Consider the following 11,781-nt stretch of genomic DNA (forward strand, 5'->3'; position numbering starts at 1 on the left):
TCTCCGATTTTATCGACATTTTCGACGACCGGCCTACCTGTGCGAGGTCCATCTTTAACCTCAAACATTCCTGAACGGAATCTACGAAAACAAAATTGAACATAATTGGCTGTTACAGTGTCGGAACCATAAACACCATTCACAATTTTAGCCGCCTTGCTTGCATTTTCGCCTTTGTCAAAGAAAAATTGTAAAATGTACCGAATTTTCTCTTTGTTCACTTCCATTTTTAACACGCTGTAACTCACAACTGAATGCACCAAACAAAACACAGCAAAAGAATTTTTTTTACTGCGAAATGTCATCTTTCCAACGAGCATAAATCTGAAAATGTTTGATCGATACCTTACGAGAAATCTATCAAGTGCAGCCATCTACCGAAAAAATAATGGATTTCTTTTTCCCCAAACTAATATAAATAAATGTACATTAGATAATGAGCTTAGTACTATTAATAAAGTAATATGTAGAATTTATATTTGTTTCTGACGCTGATTTTAGAATGTCCAAAGGGTTAATCGTTCCAAATGCAATACTTCTAGCCAAGGAAAACTTAAGGCAGTGGAAGAAAATGTGCTTTATAGTGAGAGTTCGCCCACAACTGCAGATTGGGGAGGAAGACTTCTTCAAGATCCATTGGTGAGTTGCGATGGTATGACCAAGGCGAATTCTCGGAAATGTTTGGATCTTGGTTTTCCAAACATTTGTTGGATATAAAAGTGGAGTTAATTGAGGGTTAATGGAAGAGTAGTGTTGATGATCGTATTTTAAATTTCCTTCTGCAATTTTTCCTTTAACTTTTCTCCCAATGTATATTTGAAGATCGAACTTTTCCATGACATCATCCATAAATATGGGAGCAGAAGCAGCATACTTTGCCGCTCGATCAGCCTGCTCATTTCCCGATAAACCGATGTGACTTGGTACCCATAACATTTTAATTTTTCCGTCGGGTGTAGTAATTATATTCCTCAATTTGTTGATGGTGCTTCATCTCGAAGTCGAAGGATTTCGAGTAGCTTGTAAGACAGACAAACTGTCGGTAACAATGCCGGTGTTGAGTTTGCTTTTATGGGCAAGGTTCGTAGCGTGAAGGATAGCTCTGGCTTCGGTTCTGAACGTTGAAGTACTTTCGTGAATTATACGATTGAGAAGAACCTGTCCTGTAGCATCTACCACGGCACAAACAGGAGGCCAAAAGATTTTGAGCCGTCTGCGTATAAAAGATTCCAACCAGTACTTTCCACTACTTGGGTTTTTCAGCTATTAGATTCCTGAAGACGTAATTCGGAGTATCTTCTTTCTTGTGCATAGACAGCGAGATGTCAAATGAGCGGTCTTCCAAAATCCATGGAGGTTTAACATCAAAAGGGCGGAAAATTTTTAAGAGAATATTTAATTCCTTTGCGACGTACAAACAATGGTCAATTGCAGATGGTGACTTTGGACTTTTCTTCGCAATAATAATCTTTCTCACGTCATCACTGTGTATAGATTTCTTTGAATTAAGAAGCTTAAGGACTATTTCGGCTTTTAACTCATAAAGTCTCTTTTCTAAAGTTGGGAGACCAGTTTAGATTATAATATTATTTATGGGCGTGGTCCGAAAAGCAGAACAACTTGCTCTGACGGCTTGCTGATAGACCGATTTAAGGATGCTGGTATTAGATTTGCAGCTATTGCCATAAATTATCAAAGCATAGTCAATCTTGCTTAACACAAGTATTTTGGTAAGATAAGCAATAGTGTTAATATGCGCATGGCTTCTCCAAACAACGTACTGTATGAAATTCATCCTTGTTAAAATAGAAGTTTTTAACCGAAGACAGTGTGCTATCCAACGATATTTGTTGGAAAACGTGAGCACGAGAATATGCAGCGTCTGCACGTTTAGTACTGGCAAGACATTAATATGCGTCAATAAATTTCCTGCATCGCAAATCTGTTTTCGACAAATGTGCATTTTTTTAGATTTTTGTATGGAAATTTTAGCCCCTGACGAGTTTGCCCATGCGGACATCTCTCGTCCAATAAATTCGGGGATGTTGATTGCTTTCGTGTTGTCTTTTTCTTTTGTAAAAATGTATACATCGTCCGCGTAGAGACAATGTTCCACTCTTGGTACACGGCAAAGAATTTTGCTAATTGCGTTGAAGGCGATCTGGAAAAGCGTGACAGAGAGAGGAGATCCTTGCAAAATGCCATTCATTAGCAGAAAGGAATCGGGAAGATTATTGTTGATTCTAATTTGGAATCGCCGATGCGACATCAATGATTTGATGTAGTTGAAGAATTTCTGTCCAACATTCCATGATTTCAAGAGTCTTAAAATAACATGAAGACCAACTCTGTCAAATGCTTTTTCGAAATCAATTGATGTTGCGTGATTTCCTTCGGAAATTGCTTTGCTTGTGAAATAATCAATATGTAACAGCGCGTCAATGCACCCTCTACCCCTCTTGAAACCAACTTGTTGCTTTGTTTTCAGTTTCTTTGAGTCAAGAAACCAAGATAATCTAGATGCCATAATCTTTTCCAATACCTTTGAGAGGCAAGATAAAAGAGAGATTGGGCGATAATCCGATGCGATGGAGACATTTTTAGACTTTGGAATTGGAACAACTGCTGCCAGTTTCCACTTGTAGCGTATATGGACAGTCAAAAATACCATATTATATAGATCCAATTTCTTTTTACTTGAATTAGGTAGAACACTGATCACTTAGTATGAGATCCGGTCTAGACCAGGTGCCCTCCCCTTCGATTTGGAGAGACAACGTTCAAGTTCTAAGGTAGATATGCAATTTTCCAGGGATATGGCACATCTATCGATATTATTTGAAGGAGATATTGGAGTCCTTTTATTTTCAATGAAAGCACTGGAAAAGTTGCTGTCAGAGGAGCATTCGCACCACACTCATCTGTGACAGTCACAGTTCCATTGGGAGTGCAGATGGCAGAAATTTCGTTCAGATTTGATATCCCATTGAGTGTATTGATTTTGTTTCAGACAGCTTTCATTGATGTATTTCTGTTAATTCTTTTCGAAAAAAGTTCGAAACTAAGTGCTTTTGATTTTCGTAATTCCTTCCTGAATAGAGCATTGGTCGTTTTGTATAATAACGAACGATCATGATCAGGACATCTCTTGAAGCGGTGCCATAGATCCATTTTATTTTTCCTCAAAAACGAAAGCGTGTTGGTCCACCAAGGAACCATAGCTCGTTTAAAGGAGCTGTTGGATTGAGGAATAGAAAGATGAGCAGTCGTGCGAATCGCTTCGGACATAATAGCAGCATCATGGTTGCAGTCCCCGTTAAGTGGCTGTGAATTCAGAAATGACTCGGCCTGTTTGGAGTAATTGATCCAATTCGCTTTATCTAGGAGGAATTTGGCCTGTTTTGCTGGAGTAGCAGAGGACGTTGAAAGTTTAAGATCGATTATGATTGGAAAGTGATCGCTATTATGCAGATCATCAGAAATAGACCAGGAAACCAAAGGAAGAAGTGATGGAGAGCAACATGTTAAATCAATATGTGGAAAAGTATGATGAGTTGAGAAGTGCGTTGGTTTTCCATCATCTAAACGCAAAGGTTGCTTTGAAAAAAGGCCTTTTCTAAAACAGTACCGCGAGTGTTGTTCACTGTTGAGCCCCAGATGGTATTCCAGCTGTTGAAATCGCCGCATATAATTAATGGGGGGCAAAGTACGGAGAATAAATTGTAGAGTTCTTGCTGAGAAAACGATTGCGAAGGTGGAATATAGAGCGAAAGCTCTGTAAATTTTATGTTTAACATTATTTGTATCGCTACGGCTTGTATATTTGAGCTTAAATTTATGCGTTTGTGAGGTATACTTGATTTTATAAAAACACCAACTCCTTGTTTGGAATATAAATTTTGATCAGCATTCGTGAAGTATCCAGTATATGATTTGGGTGGAAAAGAGGTTCTACGATGGGTCTCTCGAAGCGATGTAAAGGTTGGACTGAGATCACTTACGAGTGTACGGAGCTCATCAAAAGAAGTCCCTTCGTTGTAGAATTTTAAAAACTTTATTTAATTGTAGTGACATGAAAACGGAATGGTAGTTGACATGTCAGCGTCTCCGTCGAGAAGGTCACTGTAAGAATTTTGCGTGAATGATTTGTTCTTACCAGCAGAATAATCTGCACCTAGGTGTTTGCGTAAAGTTGAAGTGCAACGAGTGGAGACACGTGAATAATTTGAAGTTGAAGGTTGATTGAGGGAAGGAAGATTGGATTCGTTACAGCTTGTAATTTCTTGAGTGAGTTGAGAACTGGTGATTCTGGGGGATGTAGTTTATTGGATTTTGGCATATGTCTTGTTGTTTTAATTTTTTCAATATTTGCTGTTGTTTTGATTTTTGCAATATAATCTTTGGCGGGCAATGGAACTGATTTGGCAATGTAATTTGTGGTTGATGGTAGAACAGGTTTTTCGTTGGAAGGAGTTGCAGTTAAAGACTTATTAGGCACTATTTGCGAGGCGACAATGGCGTAGGTATTGCTTTTGCTAATTCTTTGGCTTCCATATGGATTAATTTCCCGGTATTTACGTCGCGCTTCACCCATGCTACAGTAATTTTCTGTTTTTATTTTTAAAATTTCACGCATTTGCATGAAACGTGGGCATTGTAATTCTAACGCCGAGTGTTGATCGTTGCACTTTAAGCAGAAACTACGCGTGCAGTTTTCAGGATGTGGACTGGTGGTTAGCACAGGATGGAGGACTGGTGCATCTTCTTGCCGTATGGCCCAGGCGTTGGCAGTTTTTACACCTCATGGGATTTGGAATGTAGAGTTCTACTTTACAATTGTACCTACCATTCGGCAACTCTGTTCAAGCGCTGTGGTCACATTTTTCTCTTTGTGGAAAAATTTTTGCAATTTCATTTCTTTATTGCGTTATACATTTTTAAAAGTTCTCAAACTTATTATAATCTATTGAACTTTTTGTGTGTTTATTGCGAAAAGTGTGCATCGCGGATATCGTACGTGTTTTCCTTTAAATACATTAAAAAAAAAAAAAAAAAAAAAATTAAAAACATCTGACTTTTTATTCAGTAGTTTTCCAAACCTTTTGAAGTGAGTGGTTATTTCACAAATAATAAGCAATAGACAACAATAAGGCATAATGGCCCCGGGGCCGCCAGACAAAAACTTGAATAGATTTCATCTATTAAGTGATACATCCCCCCAAAGAAAAAAAGTAAAAATTCCGATTTTCCGTTGTTGCCAATCACCGATATAACCCCTATTGATAAAAAATATATTGTTATTTCTTCAACCGATGCTCGAATAACAATTTTCCAAATTAGCCCGTTTGCTATAAAAAAAGCTCTAGATAGCATTACAACATACATCGACTCCATCTCGATTCTACGCGATGGGAATTTACTGGTCCTCGCTGGGAACCCGCGCGCAACCGAAAAACTCATAAAGGCCAAATCTTTAGCTAATCTATGTGCTATTTCAGCTAAACTACATGAGAAACTTAACTCGGTTCGAGGCGTAATTTATGCCCCTTGCTTAAAGCATGTGCCGGAAGATGAAATTGTTCGCGAAATGGGCAATCGAGGAGTGACTGAAATATATAAATTCACCAAACTAAATGATGACGGAAAAACACGCTCTCCTACAGGAAGGATTATTTTAACTTTTGATCGCTACCGATTACCGCGAACAGTTCATGTGGCGTGGTATAAATGTAAAGTAGAACTATACATCCCAAATCCTATGAGGTGTAAAAATTGCCAACGCCTGGGTCATACGGCAAAAAGATGCACTAATGCTGCATCTTGTGCTAACTGTGGTCATCCTCCACATACTGAAAGCTGTACCCGTAGTTTCTGCATAAATTGCAATGATCAACACTTAGCGTTAGACAACCAATGCCCACGTTTTGTACAGATGCGTGAAATAATCAAAATTAAAACAGAAAATTACTATAGCATGGGCGAAGCGCGACGCACATACCGGTAAAGAAATCCATCTGCAGCCCATGGAATTGGCAAAAGTAATACCTACGCTGCTGTTGCCTCGCAAATCGAGCCTAGTAAGACTTTAACTGCAACTGCTTCCAATCAAAAACCTGTTCCACCATTAACCAAAAATTATATTGCGAAACCAGTTACATCACTTGCCAAAGATAATATTGAAAAAACCAAAGCAACTGCAAATATTGAAAAAATTAAAACAACAACACATATGCTAAAATCTAATATACCAAATTCTCCAGAATCTCCAGCTCTCAACTTTACTCAACAAATCACAAGTGGTAATGAATCCATTCTTTCATCCATTAATCAACCTTCAAAAACCAAAGCAACTGCAAATATTGCAAAAACTAAAACAACAATACATATGCTAATCTAATATACCAAATTCTCCAGAATCTCCAGCTATCAACTTTACTCAACAAATCACAAGTGGTAATGAACCCATTCTTTCATCCATTAATCAACCTTCAATTTCAAATTATTCACGTGCGTCAACCCGTTGCGCTTCAAATGTACCAAATCACCTAAATACAGATTATTCTGCTGGTAAGAATAAATCATTCACGAAAAATTCCTATAGCGACCTTCTCGACGGAGACGCTGACATGTCAACTTAACCCTCCCTCCACTCTGCTTACATGTCATTACAATTAAATAAAGTTTTTAAAATTCTACAATGGAACATTAAGGGACTTATAAATAATTTTGATGAACTCAGTACACTCAGAAGTGATTTTAATCCAACCTTTTTATCGCTTCAAGAAACCCATTGTAGAAGCTCTTTTAATCCTATTCCACCCAAATCATATACTGGATACTTCACGAATGCTGATCAAAACTCGTATTCCAAACAAGGAGTAGGTATTTTTATAAAATCAAGTATACCTCACAAACGCATAAATTTAAGCTCAAATATACAAGCCGTAGCGATACAAATAATGTTAAATATAAAATTTACAGTGCTTTCGCTCTATATTCCACCTTCGCAATCGTTTTCTCAGCAAGAACTCTACAGTTTATTCTCCGTACTTTCCCCCCCATTAATTATATGCGGCGATTTCAACAGTTGGAATACCATCTGGGGCTCAACAGTGAACAACACTCGCGGTACTGTTTTAGAAAAGGCCTTTTTTCAAAGCAACCTTTGCGTTTTAAATGATGGAAAACCAACGCACTTCTCAACTCATCATACTTTTTCACATATTGATTTCACATGTTGCTCTCCATTACTTCTTCCTTTGGTGTCCTGGTCTATTTCTGATGATCTACATAATAGTGATCACTTTCCAATCATAATCGTTCTTAAACTTTCAACGTCCTCTGCTACTCCAGCAAAACAGGCCAAATTCCTCCTAGATAAAGCGGATTGGATCAATTACTCCAAACAAGTGGAGTCATTTTTGAATTCAAAGCCATTTAACGAATTCAAAGCCATTTCAACCGGTAGTATTGAAAACTTAATGCCATCGTTCTACAATACATTAAATCTAGCTATTGCTGCATCTGTTCCGATCAAGCATTGTCGACCTCGAAGCAGATGTCCCCCGTGGTTTAATAAGACAATTAAATATCACAAGAATAGAAAAAACTCGCTATTCAAAAAATATTCGAAAAGTGGCTCTGCGCTCGACTATGTCGCTTACTCGGTGGCGAGGCATAGATTTAACTCCCTCAACCATCATTATTACTGCAGATACCTTCAGTTCATTAAATCCTCTCTGTTTGCTAATCCAAAATTCTTCTTTAAATTTGTTAATTCTAAAAGAAAAATTTCCACATATCCCTCTCATGTTTCTTTTAATGGCTCTGGTTCCTCGGATGATTTTGAAATCTCAAATCTATTTGCTGAGTATTTCCGACGAAACTTTTCGATTGCTAATTTTGAGTTATCAGCAAACTACCCATATCCTATAACTAACTCGGTTTCAATACCTAACTTGGTTATCTCGGAAGATGATGTTTTCAAAGGGTTAAGTTCTCTAAAATACAGTTGTTCGCCTGGACCTGATGGAATTCCATCATGTGTACTTAAATCTTGCGCTGTCGAGTTGTGTGGTGTGATCTCAAAGATTTTTAACATGTCCTTGTGTTCAGGTGTTTTCCCTTCATGTTGGAAGAGTAGTTTCCTTATTCCTATGCACAAGAGTGGAAGTAGACAATTTGTTGAGAACTACAGAGGCATAGCCAAGTTGAGTGTCTTGCCCAAGTTGTTCGAGCGTATTGTGACTCAGCATTTAGCCTTTGCCATTAATTCGTATATTTCTCCGCACCAGCACGGCTTTCGGAAAGGGCGATCTACAGTCACCAACTTGTTAGAGTTTACCTGTCATGTTTTCAAGGCTTTTTCTAGTGGCTCTCGCACAGATGTTATTTTCACTGATTTAAGCAAAGCATTTGATTTGGTTAACCATAGACTACTTATCTTTAAACTCCAAGCCTCTGGTTTCCCACCCTACTTAGTGAAATGGATAAGCTCTTATCTGCACAATAGATCCTTCAGAGTTTTGTTTAACTTCATTAGCTCGGATGAATTCCCCGTTACGTCTGGCGTACCTCAAGGAAGTCACTTGGGTCCCATTTTATTTAGTTTATACATTAACGATCTCCCATCGGTGGTTAAATCCAGCCAGATCTTAATGTATGCTGATGATGTGAAACTGTTTTCTTCCTTCTCTGTTGAATCGCAATCACATCAGCTTCAAGGTGATTTAGATAATTTTGTTGCATGGTGCTCTTTGAATCTCCTGCAACTAAATCTGAGTAAATGTAAGAAGCTTTCATTCTCAAGAAGAAAGTCATTCATTACTCAGTATTTCATAGATTCGCATAAGTTGGAGGACGTCGATTCGATTACGGATTTAGGCGTCCTATTTGACCATAGGTTACGTTTTAACTTGCATATTGAGCTCTCGATTAGCAAAGCTAGGTCCGCGCTTGGTTTTATAAAAAGGTGGTCCAAAGAGCTTGATGATCCCTACATTACGAAAAGGCTGTACATGTGTTTGGTTAGACCCATACTCGAGTATGCCTCAGTTGTGTGGTCTCCTTCATATAGGTGCTACGTAGATTCAATTGAATCAGTTCAAAAGCAATTCTTGCTGTTTGCCCTTAGAAATTTGGGTTGGGATCCGATTGCCTCTCTTCCTCCGTATGAAAATAGGTTGCTTCTGCTGTCCCTACCGTCTCTTGAGAAACGTAGATTTGTTCTTGGCGTTTCCTTTCTAATTAAAGTAATAAATGGTGCTATTGACTCGCCTTCATTACTTGGTGAAGTAAGCTTCAATGTCCCTAACCGCTTCTCTAGGCACTTTATCTTGGTAAAGCTTAATCAGTGTAAATTTAATTATGAGCTGTTCAATCCGCTCAGAGTCGTTTGCAAGAACCTAAATGACGTCTACCACTTATTCTCGTTATCGGACTCTTTAAAGTCCATTAAAGCAACATTGCTTAATACGCGCGATTTACCTATGTCGTATTTAAAGTAGCTTTCATCCTTAAAAAGTCGTTACGTTTCGAAAGTGAATTATTGTTAATTTATTATCGGTTGCCAGGCTTATGCATGTTTGCGATGGCTTAGGGGTTCATTTGCAATTTGGTCCTGTACCGGTTGTAAGTGTGCTCCTATGCTGATAGTGTACATGCTTTTTTTTTCTTTTTTCTTTTTTTTTTTCTCTTCTTATTTGTTTTATTATGCTTATACTCAATTTTATTGTTAATTAATATTAGTTTATTGAACTCGACTGTTACTTGTTTAGTTGAGTTTCTAGTATAAGTGGAATAAAAATAAATAAATAAATAAACGGAAACTGCAACCATGATGCTGCTATTATGTCTAAAGCGTTTCGCACGGCTGCTCATCTTTCTATTCCTCAATCCAACACCTCTTTTAAACGAGCTAGGGTTCCTTGGTGGAACAACACGCTTTCGTTTTTGAGGAAAAATAAAATGGATCTATGGCACCGCGATGTCCTGATCAGAATCACTTGTTATTATACAAAAAGGCCAATGCTCTATTCAGGAAGGAATTACGGAAATCAAAGGCACTTAGTTTCGAACTTTTCTCGAGACGAATTCACAGAAATACATCAATGAAAGTTGTCTGGAACAAAATCAACAGACTTAATGGGACTTCAAACCTGAACGAAATTTCTGCCATCTGCACTCCCAATGGAACTTTAACTGACGCAGATGAGATTTCTAATTACTTTGGAAAAGTGTGGTGCGAATACTCCTCTGACAGCAACTTCTCCAGTGCTTTCATTGAAAATAAAAGGACTCCAATATCTCCTCCAAATAATATCGATAGATGTGCCATGTTCCTGGAAAATTGCTTATCTACCTCAGAACTTGGAAGTTGTCTCTCCAAGTTGAAGGGGAAGACACCTGGTCTAGACCGCATCTCATACCAAATGATCAGTGCTATGTCTAAGTCTAGTAAAAATAAATTACTGGACCTATATAATACGGTATTTATGACTGGCCATATACCCTACATGTGGAATCTGGCAACAGTTGTTCCAATTCCAAAGTCAAAAAATGTCTCCATCGCATCAGATTATCGCCCAATTTCTCTTTTATCTTGCCTCTCTAAGGTATTAGAGAAGATTATGGCATCTAGATTATCTTGGTTTCTTGAGTCCAAGAACCTGATAACAAAGCAACAAGTTGGTTTCAAGCGGGGTAGAGGGTGCATAGACGCTCTGTTACATATTGATCATTTCACAAGCAAAGCAATTTCCAAACGAAATCACGTAATAATTCTCTCAATTGATTTCGAAAAAGCATTTGACAGAGTTGGTCTTCATGTTATCTTAAGACTCTTGAAATCATGGAATGTTGGACCCAAATTCTTCAACTACATCAAATCATTCATGTCGCATCGGCGGTTCAAAGTTAGAATCAACAATCATCTTTCTGATTCCTTTCCGCTAATGAATGGCATTCCGCAAGGATCTCCTCTCTCTGTCACGCTTTTCCAGATCGCTTTCAACGAAATTAGCAAAATTCTTTGCCGTGTACCAAGAGTGGGACATTGTCTCTACACGGACGATGTATACATTTTTACAAAAGAAAAAGACAACACGAAAGCAATCAACATCCTCGAATCTATTGCATGTGAGATCTCCACGTGGGCAAACTCGTCAGGAGCTATAATCTCTATACAAAAATCAAAAAAAATGCACATTTGTCGAAAACAAACGTGCGATGCAGGAAACCTACTGATGCATATTAACGACTTACCATTACTAAATGTGCAGACGCTCCATGTTCTCGGGCTCACGTTTTCAAACAATTATCGTTGGAAAGGACACTGCCTTCGGTTAAAAAACTCCCTTTTAACAAGGGTAAATTTCATACAGTACGTTGCTTGGAGAAGCCATGCGCATATTAACACTATCGCTTATCTTACCAAAATGCTTGTGTTAAGCAAGATTGACTATGCTTTGATAATTTATGATAATAGCTGCAAATCGAATATCAACATCCTTAAACCGGTCTATCACCAAGCCGTTAGAGCAAGTTGTTATGCTTTTCGGACGACGCCCATAAATAATATTATAATTGGAACTGGTCTCCCAACTTTAGAAAAGAGACTGTATGAGTTAAAAGCTAAAATAGTCCCTAAGCTTCTTAATTCAAACAAATCCATTCTCGGTGATGACGTAAGAAAGATTATTATTGCGAAGAAAATTCCAAAGTCACCATCTGCAACTGACCATTGTTTGTGCATCGCAAAGGAATTAAACATTCCCTTAAAAA

The sequence above is a fragment of the Glossina fuscipes genome, unplaced genomic scaffold (assembly GCF_014805625.2).
Source record: "Glossina fuscipes isolate IAEA_lab_2018 unplaced genomic scaffold, Yale_Gfus_2 223, whole genome shotgun sequence".
Lineage (NCBI taxonomy): Eukaryota > Metazoa > Arthropoda > Insecta > Diptera > Glossinidae > Glossina > Glossina fuscipes.